This window comes from Capra hircus, chromosome 27, assembly GCF_001704415.2.
Source record: "Capra hircus breed San Clemente chromosome 27, ASM170441v1, whole genome shotgun sequence".
In the NCBI taxonomy this organism is placed as follows: domain Eukaryota; kingdom Metazoa; phylum Chordata; class Mammalia; order Artiodactyla; family Bovidae; genus Capra; species Capra hircus.
Window position 1 is genome coordinate 8,279,910 of NC_030834.1, and position 15,862 is coordinate 8,295,771.

The 15,862-nt window shown below is 46.6% G+C and overlaps 1 protein-coding gene across 5 annotated transcripts in view; it reads left to right on the forward strand.

The window, feature by feature from the left end:
* Positions 1–15,862, forward strand: part of SLC20A2 (solute carrier family 20 member 2) — a 110,241-nt gene that overhangs the window by 30,637 nt on the left and 63,742 nt on the right. The window contains exons 1-2 of one of the 5 annotated variants that reach the window (XM_018041870.1): positions 4,516–4,769; positions 14,499–14,671. The exons of 3 other annotated variants lie outside the window; for them this stretch is intronic. The gene's annotated coding sequence lies outside the window, so the exon portion shown is untranslated. Of the gene's footprint in view, positions 1–4,515; positions 4,770–14,498; positions 14,672–15,862 lie in introns of those variants that run through there. One more of the 5 variants, XM_018041868.1, reaches the window with a different exon arrangement.

A 15,862-nucleotide genomic window follows, 5' to 3' on the forward strand; every position in this document is an offset into this window, starting at 1 on the left:
AAAGCAAGCCTGAAGTCTCACGGTTCCGTGGGTCACCGGGGTGACTCTTCTGGTTAGATGGAGCTAGCCAGTGGGTCTCTGAAGTCAGCTGGCAGCCTGGCTGGGGCCACCTGGCCTGGGGTGGCCTCTGAGCCTGTGGGGGCCATCGTTGGGCTGGCTGTGGAGGGGCTGCAGATGGCAAGTCTGTGCCCCATGTGGTCTTACCTCAGAAGGTTAGGTGGGCGTCCAGGGGTGGTCTCGGTGCCCTGAAGTGCAGCTGGAGCGGGGGCCGGCTCCCCCACCCTGGGCCTGCACTCAAGTCTCTGGCTTATGCTTGGTGTTGCCCCGCAGACCAAGCCCAGAGTCGGTGTGGGTCCAGGGAAGTGGGAGCTGATAGGGGCTATTACTGTCCCATTGCCCGGACACGGGACTTGTGCGAATGGTCACTCAGTGTCCCTCGGCTCTGAGCCAGCCCTCGGCTCCCAGCATGCGCTGCTGGAGTGGAGGAGACCTGAGCTGGCTGCCCAGGCGCAGAGTTTTCAGAGCCGAGTTTACAGGCCCTGGCTTCCCTGCAGCACGTCAAGATTTGGAGCCCCTTTCAGCCTTTTATTCTTTGAAGCTTTGAACTGTCAAAGCAGGAAGCCTCTTACCCTCCCTCAGTAACGTCCCAGTCGGGGGCTGTGTGTGTAAAGGCGGCAGTTTACCGGGAGCCTGGGCCTGGCGGGCGCCAGTGGCCGGAGTCCTTGCTGCCCCTTGATGTCACACCGCCGCCTCTGTTTTACGGGGCGGGCGGGGAAGTGGACTCATACAGGTCAGCTGACGTGCCCCAGGTCAGAGTGGTGCCCAAGGTCAAGCAGGCGGGTTAGGAGCTGCCTTTTGAACTCAGATCTTTCTGACTTTCTCCCCAGTGGACTGGTGATGATTTTTTGTTTTTTTTTTTTTGTTGTTGAGCATGAAGACATTGAGTACTTTTCATGCCATCCTCTGAAAAACTGGTGATCGTGAAATGTAAATTTTTCCCCTTTTCTGCTTCTTTCCCACCCTGTCCCTTCACTAGTTGGACTAAATCACCAGGTTTAATTTGAAGATGATGAATACCTCAGAGAGGAAACTTTACTGCTGGTTCCAGATGTCCTTTTTAAAAATATGTTAGAATAATTAATCTCTCTGTGACTCTTGGAGATTTCAAAATAAAATGCAGAATCCTGAGATGGCCTAAGACATATATTTAAAATTTTAGGGGAGAGGGATAAATCAGGGCTTTGGGAGTAGCATGTACATACCATATAAATATATACATATATACAAAATAGATAAGAGACCTACTGTATATTAGCACAGAGAACTATGCCCAATATCCTCTAATATCCTGTGTAGGAAAAGAATCTGAAAAAGAATATGTTATAACTGAATCACATTGCTGAACACCTGAAATAAACGCACACTATAAACCAACTATACTTGAATAAAAAAGTTAATTCACATTCATGAGAGATAACCATCATTTCAGAATGAAATTGTGCCCCCTGACTCCTGCGCTCCCCTAGTACACAGCACAGAGCCACGTCTTCAGGGTCGCAAGAACCGTGTATGTGCCGGGCGGGGCATGGTGGTCTGTCCATCTTACTCAGACATGAGCTCCTGGACGGCGCAGAGGCCTTGTCTTTCCCGACTCCTGGGTCCGCAGCACTGGGTCCCAGGGCGGGAACGTTCCAGTGTTTGTTACCCGGTCCCATACCTGGACTCCGTGCCCGGGGAAAGACTCTGTTCTGCTTTCCGTCTCTCCTCCGTTTCGCCCATCTGCCCTCTTTTTAGTCCTTTCTTTCTCTGTTCTAAGTCATCTTCCTCCCATCTCAATTTGTCTGAGTTCCCCAGCTTTCCCTTTCTCCCACCCTCTCATTGGCAGCTTTTCTATTCACTATCTGGTTTTTTTTAATGTTTTATATTGGAGTATAATTGATTTACGATGTTGTGGGTTAGTTTCAGGTGTGCTATCTTTGTGACATGTTGAAATGATGGTATCTTAGATATATGGAGTTCAATTAAAAATATTATTAAAATTTATTTCACCTGTTTATTTTTACTTTTTTAACGTGACTGGAAATTTTTGAATTATTGAAGTAGCTTGCTCCAGAGGGTCCTTATCCAGGTCAGTTCATTAATGTGAATTTTTGTTTTGATTTCTTGGATCTGCTGGACTGGAGACCCACAGATCACCTCCCCTCGCTGGCATGGCTCTGCCTCCCTCCCCCCGCCCCACAGTGTGTGACCTCGAACAGGAAGGCTTTCCCTTGCTTTTAAATGATGCACAGAGATCTCTCTCTCCTGTCATAGGTATGCCCAGGACAGAGTACAGTTGACTTCTCCATTCTTCTCACTAATGAAAAGGAAACAGCAGGGTGACTCATGGACACTGGAAGATACGCTATTTACTTTGGAATGTTTCAGTTCTTGGATCTTGGGACAGGTGTGGCCACTGGTGAAAGAAAAGTATAGTCACACTCAGCATACTTGACGTGAAGAACTGGAGCACTGCCCAGCGTCCCCTGCCTTCAGCGTCAGGGACGTGGGGTCCACTCCCTGTTTCTCTCTGATGCCAGATTCAGTGCATAGATGCTTATGGTGTATTGGCATTGTTGTTTGTTGAGGGAAGAAGTACTGTTTGGCTTAGAAACTCTTTGACTGCACTATGACATAGTAAGTTAAGGATCACTGTATCGAAAATAGCCTCACGACGTCCTCCTTTGGTGTTGAGAATTTCAGAGTAAGTTCGCAGTGGATCACAGAGAATTGATCGTATTCATCCGAGGTCAGCCATCTTTGATAAGTACCAACTTCTTTCCTCTGGGCTCAGGGTGGGGTGCCCCACTGCAGAGACGGGTTGGGGCGGTTGATGAGCGCAGACAGCTACCATCTCATGGGGGGTGAGCAAGTCCTGGCTTCCGCTGCCTAAAGCTGGGCTCTGGGGGGTGGAAATACCCAGACTGGCAGCCCACAGTTTTTGTAAACAGCCAGGAGGGGGATTGTGCTCATGCCAGTGAAAACCAAACCGTTCGCCGCTTTGGATGGCGTGCCACATGGGCCGGTGCTTCGAAAGGACAGGGTCAAGTCTTGAGGTTCCGTCACCTGCCTGTGCCACAGTTGACCTGGGATTTGGGGAGCTGAGCAGAATAAATCTCCTGAAATCTAAACTGACATATGACATTTTAAAATTAGAAAACCAAACAGCTCCGACAAGATTTGCAGGATTATAGCTAAATAGTTAATATGGAAGACATGCCATGGAGTGGCTAGGAGGCGGGGTGGAATAATCCCGTGTTGATTTAGCAAAAAGCGTGGAACAAGCTGTTGAATTTCCCTGTTTGCCCAAATGTTTAAAAAACAAAATGGGAAAATGACATCTCCCAGAGATGTTTGGAGATTTGATTGATGTTCATGCCTTGATATCTCTCATGAAGTACCCAATAAGAGCAAAATATATCATAAGAACTAAAATATCCACAGCAAACTAGTGTGAACCATCTTGAGTAGATATTAAGGAGTTTGGTGTCCTTGACCCAGGTTGCACTTACTGAGGCAGTTGTATTTTTCAAAGAAAGTTCCGTGTCATCTCTAATTTTCTTTTGAATATCAGCTGTGTACTTGGGGTCTTTAACGGTCAACTTGAGCTTCAACAGGATTTATAGATGGTCTGTCATCTATAAAGGACAGTTGACCAGTTCTAGCCAGCCAGGCAGTTAAATGCACTTCAAAATGCTTCTTGCTAAGGATGATGCCTTTTGCGAATATTTGAGATGTTTATTCTCAGTTGTAGTCTATTAGTAAACCTGCATCCTCATAGCAACTCCTTGGGAGGTGCAGAAGACAAAGCCAGAGAGCAAATCAATGAAATTAGTTCATTATGTAGCGAGAAAAAAAAAAGCTTTCGTTTAAGGTTCTTTGTTGATAGACTTATTGGTATGTGTCTTGGATGCCTGTTCAGTTTCACACAGTACCAGATCTCGGCTTCCCTGGTGGCTTAGTGGTAAAGAATCCGCCTGCCAATTCAGGAGACGCAGGTTCCATCTCTGGATAGGGAAGATCCGCTGGAGAAGAAAATGGCAACCCACTCCAGTATGCTTGCCTGGGGAAATCCCATGGACAGAGGAGCCTGGCGGGCTGCAGTCCACGGGGGTCACAGAAGAGTCAAACACAACTTAAGCAGACCAAACAACAGTACCAGGTCTGATGGTGCCGCGTAGATAATCTGACTGAACGTCCCTTGGCTTGGTTTTTTTTTTTTTTCTTTTTTCCTTGTGAAGAGCGCACAGCACTGCCACCTTGTTGCTAAAGTTTTGTCTGATTTGAAAGAGCTGAAAAATCCAGTGAGTGCCTGTGCTGAAAAAGAGCTCGCCCTCTCCGTGGGCCGGCGCTTGTGAAAACAGCGAGGAAGGAGATAGCACCGGGGGACCGCATTCAGTAATTAGCATAATCACGATGCTCTGCGTTGTTCGCAGGGCACGCCCCTTGGCCGGAGCTCCCATTAAGAGGACACCGACGTTGTCCCAGTGAATAAATCCCGGCGCGTATGGTGCAGATCAGCGAGTTCCTGCGGGCTGCGCCGGTGCGGTTAATTTTAGCCGGGGGTTTGTTCTATGAGTTGTAAAACTATTTACCCGAGTAGAAGTTAGTAAGCTGAAATGTGACTTCTCGGCCAGTGTGAGAGAAGCCTACTTTAGACTCAGACTGTGTTGGCGATCCGGAGAGCGGTCTCTGAAGGATTGCAGTTCCCATCTCCTTTGAAAGTTCTTGTAAGTACCGGCTGAATCTTTCAGATTTCTCCTTGTTCTTTTCGCCCTAAGGTCTCCCTCATGTTGCTATCCATTGTCATTTTATCTCTTGGGAAAACGGGGAACTCTGAGCTGAGTGCTTTAGAGGCTTCTAAGAATGGTGGCCAAAGCTTTTTCCTTAAACATATCTCACTGCAGGAAACCTGCCTCACTTGATTTTCCCAAGAGAAAGTATTTGATTCTTACTATTTTTATCTTTGCAAAGGCAATCCGTGCATTGTTGCATACTTTATCTGTTAAAATATTTGATTAATGGAATGGTGTGTCATTGAGCTTTGCTTTCAGTGGTGACCTAACTGTTAGGGGGGAAAATGTTGAAATTGGACTCCTGATATACCTACTGTGAGCTACAGGTTTATGTACAGATGTAATGGGAGTATCAAATGTAATTTTGTGAAATGTGTAGATAGTTTTTGTTAAAGGAGGATTTGGTGCCTCAAAATACACCCATGTCTAAAGAGAAGCCCTTAAAAAATAAAATAAATTTAAGAGGAAGCCTTTGGAAAAGTAATTGAAATTATCCTCTAGAAGATTGGGTTAGGGATCAGAATTAACCAAAGGTCAGGAAATTCCCTAGCTCAACTGCTCTTAATTCAACAAGTCATTGCCAACTTAAGTTTGGACTGAGGAAAACTAAAGATTTTAATGGAGAATCATTTTAATTACATCTGAATCACCTGGCTTGGTTCAGAGTGTGTTTTAATTCACAAGACGCTGACTTCATGCCAAACAACTTGCTTATAACACAGAGCCTGGCAGGAATTCCTTTATCAATTAACATGTGTATTCCCTCCCCCACTCTGGGAATGTCGATTTTAATGAAACAGTTCTAATGCTGCCAGGCGTCAGGGTTCCATCCTCTGGGCCCAGGGGAAGGCATACCCTCAGATGCCTTTTTCCATTTGGAAAGCTTTATTTAAAGACTTCTTTGTTACTATGTATTGTCCGATTTTAAATCCCAACAACCCAAGGTGCCAACAATGAAAGGAAATGTTTCAGGGTACATTTAGTAGGAAAAGAATGTAAGATGGGAAAATAGGACTGAGTGCTTGGTCTATTTTTGGAAGGAAACTTTTTTTTTTTTAACTGAAGTCTTTTTATTGAGCAGAAGAGAAATTTGCCGTCCAAATTCATTGCAATTATAACAGAAAAGTCTGTAATGTCATCTTCAGCAGTTGAAGGGACTTTGTTCCAGGATTTCCTTTGGAATATATACTCTTATCCAAAGAAAGTAACTGTTCCTATTCTTTCTTTTAACTCTTAATGAAGTACCATCAGAATCTCAGTGGAGTGTTTTTAGAGTTACACTGTGTTTGGGTGTTAGATCCTCCTCAAGCTATTATTCAGCCACGCAACTGTAGTTTAGTCCTGCAAAAAAAAGCCGTGTAAGATTTGTCTGTTTTTAAAAAACTTAACAGAAGGATGTTTCCCAAGGTATTTTTACTATGAGGAAGCATATGTTCTTTTAGGAGGAGTTGCTAAAATGCTCGTAAACACTTTCCGAGTGTTTGTTTTTGTGATTTATGTGCCGTGAGAGAGTGATCCAGGACCGGAGGTGATGTCAGTGTTGGTGTGGGAATGTCAGGAGGGTTTGCTGGAGCAGAGACCCTCCTCCTGCGGCTCACCAGTGCCTGGGGGAAGGAAGGGCTCTCCCGGGAAGGGACGGGGTCTCGGTACCCTCTTGGGAAGAGACTCCAGACTGCTTGTGACCTTGACTGTGACCTTGACCGTGACCAATCACAGTGAGCTCAACTCACAGTCACCAGCAGGAGGTCCAGATGCTGAGAAACACGGGCAGCTTTGTGGCCTGGGGAAGGACCCCGGAGCCTGTGGCTCCGACCGCGTGTAGCCGTGTGTCAGACACGCCTGTGCTGCCCGTCGCTCCTCTGCACTTGACTCTGCACGTGTGTCCTCTAGCCCTGCTTAAGCTGCTCACTCTGGCCACCTGCCCTCCTGTCCTCAGCCTCCCCCTCTTAAAATAGTCCTAGCCCGGAGGCTCTGACAACTCCTGATCACAGGAGATTGCTCTTCTTGGGATTTCATTCCTAGAGAAGAGCCTTCTGCTCTGAAGCTTTGAGGAGTTTTCGGGAATGCAGAGAGGCGCCTTCTCTCTGGGTCCCCTTTACTGTCAGCGTGGCCAGAAGGGAACTGAAATGATCTAACAGGTTGCCCTTTGATTGGGAGCCCAATGCAGGTGCTCAGTGATCACACTTCTAGAATGTTCTCTTTCAGAAGGAAACCTTGCAGGAATAGGGCTTGATCCACTGAGTTTTCCACTGTTTCATCTGGCATGAAAGGAGCAGCGAGCAGAGGGTGTCTTCCGCACTGCGGGTCTCGGGCACAAGGGTATGGTAATAGGATCTGGGCCCCGGCAGGAATGCCAAGAGCTCCTGTTCGTGCTGAGAGACTGTTGTAATTTGGCATGTATGAAGCACCCCCAGAGCCATACAATGCACAAAGAAAGCGTAGTTCCTATACTCCAGGAGCCCACGTGCTTGTGTTAGGCGGGACACAGATGCAGAGCGCGGGCCCAACTTGACACTGAGTGAACTAGCAGAAGAAACGGAGAACACGTGGGGTGGGGGCGGGGGCCTATGGGCTGCTCTCTCCCTCTGGGCTCCTGCCAGCAGTGCCGCCGGGCCCTGCTTCCCTGTCTCTCCCAGCAGCTAGGGAAGGGATGGAGGTGAGAGGCCCCCAGGGCCCGGTCCACGGCCCAGGGTCACTGTGGCGAGTCCCACACAGGGAAGGGGATCGGGAGTCTCACCTGCAGCTGGAAAGTGCCTGCTATTCATCTGTAGAGGAGGCAGCTTGACACGTGTGCACGCTCAGCTGCTCAGTCGTGTCCGACTCTTTGCGACCCCAGAGACTGCAGCCTGCCAGGCTCCTCTGTCTGTGGGATTTTCCAGCAAGAATACTGGAGTGGGTTGCCATTTTCTCCTCCAGGGGATCTTCCCAACTCAGGGATCGAACCTGTATCTCCTGTGTTTCCTGCCTTGGTAGGTGGATTCTTTATCACTGAGCCACCTGGAAGCTCCTATTAGCTCCATTATTACCCCCAGAAACATCCAGAGCGCCATCTAGCCGAAGCATGAACCACCTACATGTTCAAACATATTATAAATGTAAGGAGCATCTTTCTCCACACAGTGATATTTGGGTAGAAATCTGATATTTGGGTTCCAGACTTTCTCTCCCTCTTAAAAACTGATACACAATTGAACAGGTTACTTAGCCCAGTTGGGGATGTTGGGTCAACTGTTACGTTAGTTAGAGAAGGGCTTTGAGCTTCTTGGAAGAAAGGCGTTTCTGAAGGTCAGCCTGGTGTTACTGCAGCCCATAAAGGAGTCGGAATGGCATGAATCAGAGGGCACTCATAAGGCAGGCGCGGGTGCGAGAGATTAATACCCAGGAGGATGTGGTGTGAGTCATTTTCCCTTTATGTTCAGCCTCATCCCATCTCTGACTAAGGCTCCAGGCCTAGTTCACAGCCCCACAGCTAAAAGGGCTTCAGAGAGAGCTCGACAGAGAACCTCAGAAATGATTAAAGGGTTGAAAAACGATGCCTATAAAAGATGTTAGGAACTTCTATTATTTAGCCAGGAGGGGAAAAAAATGACCAAGGGGACTCTTGAATTGTTAGTCCGGCATCTGTATTCCAGGGCCCAGGGACAGAGGCCAGCTGGTGTCCAGCTCTGTTGAGGATGTAAGGGTTTGGTCCAGTGATGATTAGGGTAGAACCGTGGTTCTCGTCGTGCAGCCAGCCTTAGCCCCACCCTGGGAGCTAGTGAAAAATGTACATTCTTAGGCCCCACCCAAGACCTGTTGATTCAAAAACTTTGGGGAGGGGGGAGGGCCCAGCAATCTGTGTTTTAACTCACTCCCCAAGTGATTCGGATGAAGTTGGAGGACCCCTGGACAAGGTGTACAGAGAGAAGAGTGTTATAAAATGGGGAATTGGGGTACTGGAAGAGGTAAGCTGTTTTCCTGAAGCCGTTGAAACCTGGGTTTGCAGGGGTTTCAGTATTCCATCGAAAGTCAGGAGTTAAACGACCTGTCCGAATCCCCGCCAGCCTTCCCTCCTCTCTGCGTCTCCTGTCACTTTCGAGAAGACTAATGATTAGCCAGGAGAGTTTTGCAGTTACTTCTGTGAGCTCAGTAGTTAGGACCCTGCCCACGCCAGATGGGGAGCAGATGAGAGCCTGAGGAAGTCATGCTGAGCTATCAGGTGTCGCCGTCTCTGCTCTGTATGGGGGCCCCTTGGTGTTAGCCCGTGGCCCCTCCACATCACAGGCTGTTGGGACAGTCCCCATGGGAGGGGGGACTCATCTCCCTTTCAGAAGCAAGGAGGCTGGGCGGGGAGTGTGGCCCTGTATGGCGTTTGGGACAGTCGGCGCTCTCTGCGATCCGAGTGGAGGGAGGGTTCCCTGAGGACATGTTCTGACAGTGCTGCCTAGAAAGTGTCACAGCGGGAGTGAGCTGCTGTCCTCAGAGAGGCCGTGTCCAGCCTGGGCCCGGCCCGGAGGCCCAGAGCTCGGCCCTGAGAGCTGGAACGGGGGCACCCTCAGCATTTGTTCTCAGTTATGCATTTGCAGAGGATTCCGCATTCCTGCAGGTGAGGCAGTGTGGCACGGACTCCAATGTGTGCTGTCACGGGAGACAGAGGGCGGAGGTGGCAGGTGCATTCTGCGAGTTGTTACCAAGTCCTCAGACCTCATTACATTGGAACAAACTGACTTCTCAGACGTGAAGGCATGTGCACCATCATGTCCCACATCTGTGTCACGTGTCACGCACACCGTATGTGAGGCCTGGTCCATATTCTGGTTGCACCCAGAAAACACAGGTTTTATCTCAGCAGTTCAGAAGCAGAGACGGCTGACTTTGAACACCTTGGATCTGCCCCTGAATTGAACATACTGTCTTTTAAACTCCTGAACTCTCAGTAACTATATGTCCAATAGAGGAAATGCCCAGTGGCCAGTTGATTTGGTTCTTCACGATAGCAGGCAAAGGCTATTTTCATTTCTATACAAAGAAAAGTGACAGAAAAGTCTTTCTTTGGGTATTTTCACCCTGGCAGCAATAATTTTGTTTCTAAAGTCAGTCATATCTAGTCCACAGCTGTGTCATTAAAAATGGGAATGGTTAGGTCATTTGGGATTAGCTTTATCTCATGGCAGTTGCTGAATCAAAAAAAATGTAACTACTTTGAAAGGAGAGAAAAGGAAAACTCCTTAGTTTTTAATTAGAAAGAATTAATGACCTAACAATTCAAAGATCACCAGAAACAACCTAATAAGGTGCATGGACCGTAGCCTGCCAGGCTCCTCTGTCCATGGGATTCTCCAGGCAAGAATACTGGAGTGCATAGCCATTCCTTTCCCCAAGAGATTTTTCTGACCCAGGGATCAAACCCGGGTCTCTCACATCACAGACAGGTTCTTTACCATCTGAGCCACCAGGGAAGCCAAGTAATTTATGGTCCTGCCCCGTATTGCAGCGTGCTGCAGCTGTTTGAAATGATGGTATTGGATATATATGGAGTGAAACTAGCAGGTTACAAAAAAACATTAAGTATCAGCTCATTTTTTGAATGGAAGATATTTTTAAATGGGTATTCATAGCTTTAATTCCTTTTTTAAAAAGAAGGCATTTATATGCACATAAAAAAGAATGCAATGCCCCCAGTATAACAACAGTTAGCTATAGGAATGAGCTCACGTTTTCCCCTGGCTTCCTGGTTACCTGTATTTTAGGCTTTTTTCTTCAGTGAGCATATGTGAGTTGTGAAATAATGAAAACCTTTCTTTTCAAAACAGAACTGTCATAATTCATTTTTATTTTGACTTTTATATTTTATTTGATTCATCAGTGGCTTCTCTGTGGCTTATGTAATTAATACCTCCCCCTGTGGATAAAGTGAGCACACCCAAGTGTGCACAGAAACAGTGGTCATCTTGCAGGGGTGGGCTAGGAGCAGTGTTCCTTGTTTTACCTTCTTCTTTTCTGTATGTACCAAAACTTTTATATGCATATTGGGCTTCCCAGGTAGTGCCAGTGGTAAAGAACCTGCTTACCAATGCAGGGAGACATGGGTTCCATCCCTGGGTCGGGAAGATCCCCTGGAGAAGGAAATGGCAACCCACTCCAGTATTCTTGCCTGGGGAGTCCCATGGACAGCGGAGCCTGGCGGGCTACGCTCCATGGGGTCACAGAAGGTCAGGAACCACTGGGCATACATGTTCCAGGCACAGGCAAAAGGCATCCGGCAAGGGCCTGCCTTGTGACCTCAGTGCTCCAGAGGTTCCGTGAACTGTCCCACGAATCTCAGTTTGGCCAGGTTCACGGAGAAGGCAATGGCACTCAACTCCAGTACTCTTGCCTGGAGAATCCCATGGACGGAGGAGCCTGGTAGGCTGCAGTCCATGGGGTCGCTAAGAGTCGGACACGACTGAGCGACTTCCCTTTCACTTTTCACTTTCATGCGTTGGAGGAGGTGGTAACCCACTCCAGTGTTCTTGCTTGGAGAATCCCGGGGACGGTGGAGCCTGGTGGGCTGCCGTCTCTGGGGTTGCACACAGTTGGACACGACTAAAGCGAGTTAGCAGCAGCAGCAGCAGCAGTGTTATGTAGAGAGGGAAGGCAGGGAGCTGGCAAATAAAACATTTTTTTTAAGTCATTAAAATAGTACACCTAGCATTAAGATTATTCACTTAGGCCCAGCATAGCGGAGGGTGGAACCATGGCCGCGGGCTTTGGGTCGTATTTACGCAGCACTTTCTGTGTGGCCTCTGCGTGCATCTTGGCAGCGTTAACCGAGGTGATAACGGCGTAAGAGAGCATCTGCTGCTCCGTTACTTCTGCCAGATGTTCCCAGCGTGTCCTTATGGCCTAATCGGAAGGGTAATTGGAATTGTTTTGGTACTGGTGGTACTTGATTTAAGAAATTCTTGAGCCTTAACAGGAGGCCTCCCTTTCTACCCACTTTGTATAGTGACATGAAAGAATAAATACTTTTGATGGCTGTGGCAAAGGTCTCCCTTTGAAGTCTGTTCAAACACTAAGCCTTGACCAGAATGAATGGATCCATCACCAGGTTCACTTGGGGACAGAGATCTGGGTGGAGGTTGAGTTGAATCCACTTTCAACAAGACTGATAACCTTAAACTTAAAGCAAAAGTGCCTCCAGAAGCCAGATGGATCACACTGTGGCCTAACCTTTGGTTCAGAGCCTTTGTTACTCGTCAGGAGTCTTTCCCAGAGTCCGGGGAGCCCAGAGAGCTGGTTTTTCAGGTTTCCTTCTTAAAGGAGCATCCTCCTCATCCTCTCCTTGCTTTCTTCATCATCTTCACCTCTTTCTCCTGCAACGGTATGGTTGGAATAATCTTGTAATCCTTCTCCACGCTCTCGCCTTCCCCAGGAAGTAAAGACGTATCCCACATGGATTTATCATCTTTTTCTCTGGGCAGGGGAGGGGAAAGGAGCAGTGGGTGAACCGTTTAACCCAAATAGTCAGATAGCCAGTGGATGGAGCTCTGTTCCTGGTGAGGATATGCTGATGGCGGCCACATCAGCGTATCCTCGCTGCCAGGTGGGTCCAGCTTGCATTGAGTCACAGATTCCTCCTGCGTTGAGTGGGAGCACAGACTCGCATCAAGACGAGTAAGTCGGCAGTTACAGTTTGATTGACACAAGGCTTTGCCAGTTGATTGGCAAGAAGGAAGAGAGCACCTTTTTAGAAGAGAGAAAGCAGAAAAAAAGTATTTCCTAAGGCTCTAACTCCACTAGAAAAGGCAGGAAGCTGATGGCTGTCCAGGGAAAGGGTCATTGAATCTTGGCTTAAAAACTTGGACGAGTTCATTTTCTTCCTTTTGGGTTTTTTTGTTTGTTTGTTTATTCATCTGTTTTGTTTGTCTGTGTGTGTGTTTCTGTCTTTTCTCTGAAGACTGGAATCGGAAACGAGAAGGTGTGGTTGTACTCAGCGTAGCGAGGTGGCTGGGAATTATGAAGGAACTCATCAACGAGTGTGAAGGTTTCTAAAAGAAAGAGGGGTTGCTTTCAACCTGACCTGAAATTGAAGTGGCGCTGGAGCAGGGATGGGGGCGTGCTGGGATGGCCCATCACTTTTTGCCTCAGCCTGCCGAGTGGAGCCGAGAATCCCTGGGCACCTGGCAGGCAGCACGCCCACCCTCACACCTCCTCTGTCAGGCCTGGTTTTTGCCATCTCTACTTTTGTGGACATTTTTCTGATATTCCCCCGTCTTTTAAGTCATAATGTCTTCAGGCTCTGTGAGCCTTGTCAGTAACAATTAATGGAATCCAGAATTTTGACTTGAAGAAAAATGACTTGAAGTCTAATCCAGAAGAGACTTCTTTGGCCAGGTAGAAAAGCTTGACATTATCACGCGGTAGTTATCGTGCATTGTCATGCTAACTGTTAAGTACTAGAAGGATCTGGTTTTTAGTCTGTATATGTGTTCTGAGACGAAATGATTCCAGTAGGCGATCGTATAATAAGAAAGATTTGGTTTTTGTGTCCTTTTAAGAACTCAAGTGATCAATTGGCTATGACTCCAGGTGTAGAAGTTATCTTTTCTTTTTAAGCCAAACCATGAGGATATGTTGATGGCGGCCATTGGATATGTTGATAGATGCCTTTTAGGCAGATCCAGTCACTTAAAAATTTACATACAGCAAAAATTCCCTTTTTCTGGTGTACAGCTGAATGAGGTTTTACACATGCTTGGGGTTTTATGGCCACCAGCACAGCCAGGATACAGAATAATCCCAGCTCTCCAGCAATTACCCTTGCGCTGCCCCTTTGCTTTCAGATGCTCCCTCCATCCTTTGCGCTCTGAGCAAAGTAGTCTCTAAGCCCCAAACGCCGTGGTAGAGCCTGGAAATCTCACTAGCTAAGGGGGCTTAAGCACAACCTTTGACCAGTAAGTAGCTTATGCTGTCCCATGGGTGATTTCTAGCAAGCCAGACTGAAATACAAAGACGTGGGGGAATATCTGAGCGGGCACAGCAACAGCTGTACGCTGTAGGGTAAGGAGAGGTCCCCAGCGTCGTGCAGCCAAGTCAACAGCCAAATAACAACAGACCTCTGCGGGGTGGGAGCACCGGTAACCAGCGTTGCTACAATATACGTTGTCCTTTGTAAAATGTCCATTTTTCAAGAAAAAAGTATGAGTCATATGAGAGAAACTGAAAAGCGTGATACATACACAGGAGAAGTAGGCAGGCAGGAGAGACTGCTTTTGAGGGGCCCATTTATTGAACTTAGCAGACTTCAGAGCAGCCATTATTATATTATCTTAGTTCAAAATCTAAAATAAACTATTCTGAAAGAATTCAAGGAAAATTGGTGGCAGTGACTCATCAAATAGAGACTATCCTTAAAAGAGATAGAAATGATAAAAAACAAACAAACAAATGTAGTTATGCCACCAAAAGCAAAAGTAAGGATAGATACATTGGACTACAGCAAAATTAAAAGTTTCTGTATATCAAAGGACACAAGAGTAAAAAGCCAACTGCAGAGTGGGGGAAATATTTGTAAATCATGTATCTGACAAGGGGCTAGTATCCACAGTATAAATATATGAAGAACTCCTACAACTTAAACAATAGAAAAATAAACTGATTCAAAACTGCACAGAGGACTGAAATGGACATTTCTCCATACAGATGGCCAGCAAGCACATAAAGAGATGTACCAACAGTAATCACTAGAAAACTGAAAGTCAAACCCACAGCGAGATATCACCTCATGTCCATTGGGATGACTTCGCCTGAAAAAACAATAACATAGAAAACAACATGTGGAGAAACTGGAACCTTTGTGCACCGTTGGTGGGAAGGTAAAATGGTGTAGCTGCTGTACAAAGTAGTATGGTGGTTCCTGGAAAAATTAACAGATTTATCATCTGACCCAGCAATGCTGCTTCTGGTTGTATACCCAGAAGAACTGAAAGCAGGGACTCCAAGAGATATTTGTACACTGTTTTAATAGTATTATTCACAATAGCCAAAAAGTGGAAGCAACCCAGAAGTCCATCAACAGATGAATGGATAAATAAGATATGGTCCATACATACAATGGACTATTATTCAGCCTAAAAATAAAAGGGAATTCTGACACGTTGCAACAAGGATGAACTTTGAAGCCATTATGCTAAGTGTAATAAGATACTCACAGAAAGACAGAGTGTGTGATTTCACTCATGTGATGCACTTAGAACAGTCAGATTCCAGAGACTGAAGGTAGAATTGTGGTGGCCAGGAAGAATGGAAAATTATTGTCTAGTGGGTACAGAGTTTCAGTTTTGTAAGATAAGTTCTATAGGCGGATGGTCGTGATGTTTACACAATGACGTGAATGTACTTAATGTCACTGAACTATATACACTTAAAAGTAGTTAAATGGAAAATTCTATGCGTATTTTAATCACAATTAAAACATTTTTTTTAATGGCAGTTTTGGAGTTGAAAAGTACAGTAACCAAAATGAAAAAACTCCTCAGGAGGCTCCACAGTAGATTTGCATTTTCAGAAGAGAGAAGCAGCGAATTTAAAGATAGAGTCGTAGAAGTTACAGAAGTGATAGAAGTTACAGTTTCAGAAGAACTGAAAGAAAAAAGGAATGAGGGGAAATGAACAGTCTCAGAAAAACATGGGCCACTATGAAGAGTCCCAGCAGGAATACCAGAAGCAGAAGAGAGAGAAAGGGCAGAAAAACACTGTCAAAGAAGCCATGGCTGGCAAATCCCCAAAGCCGATGAGAAACACTAATGTGCACAGCCAAAGTGCTTAACAAGTGCCAGTTAGGATGAATGCAAAGAGGTCCACACCCAGACATATTACAGTCAAAATGCCGAAAGATGAGGAGAAAGTGCGAATGCAGAGAGGCAGACGTGACTCATGGCGTCTGGGGGAAGCCCAGGGCCTCTCACAGCAGTGGAGGCCAGGCAGCAGTGAGAGGACCCAGGAAAGTGCTGAGGGAATCCTGTATCCCGGAGAGCTGTCTTTCTAAATAGGAGCATCAGCAAGTA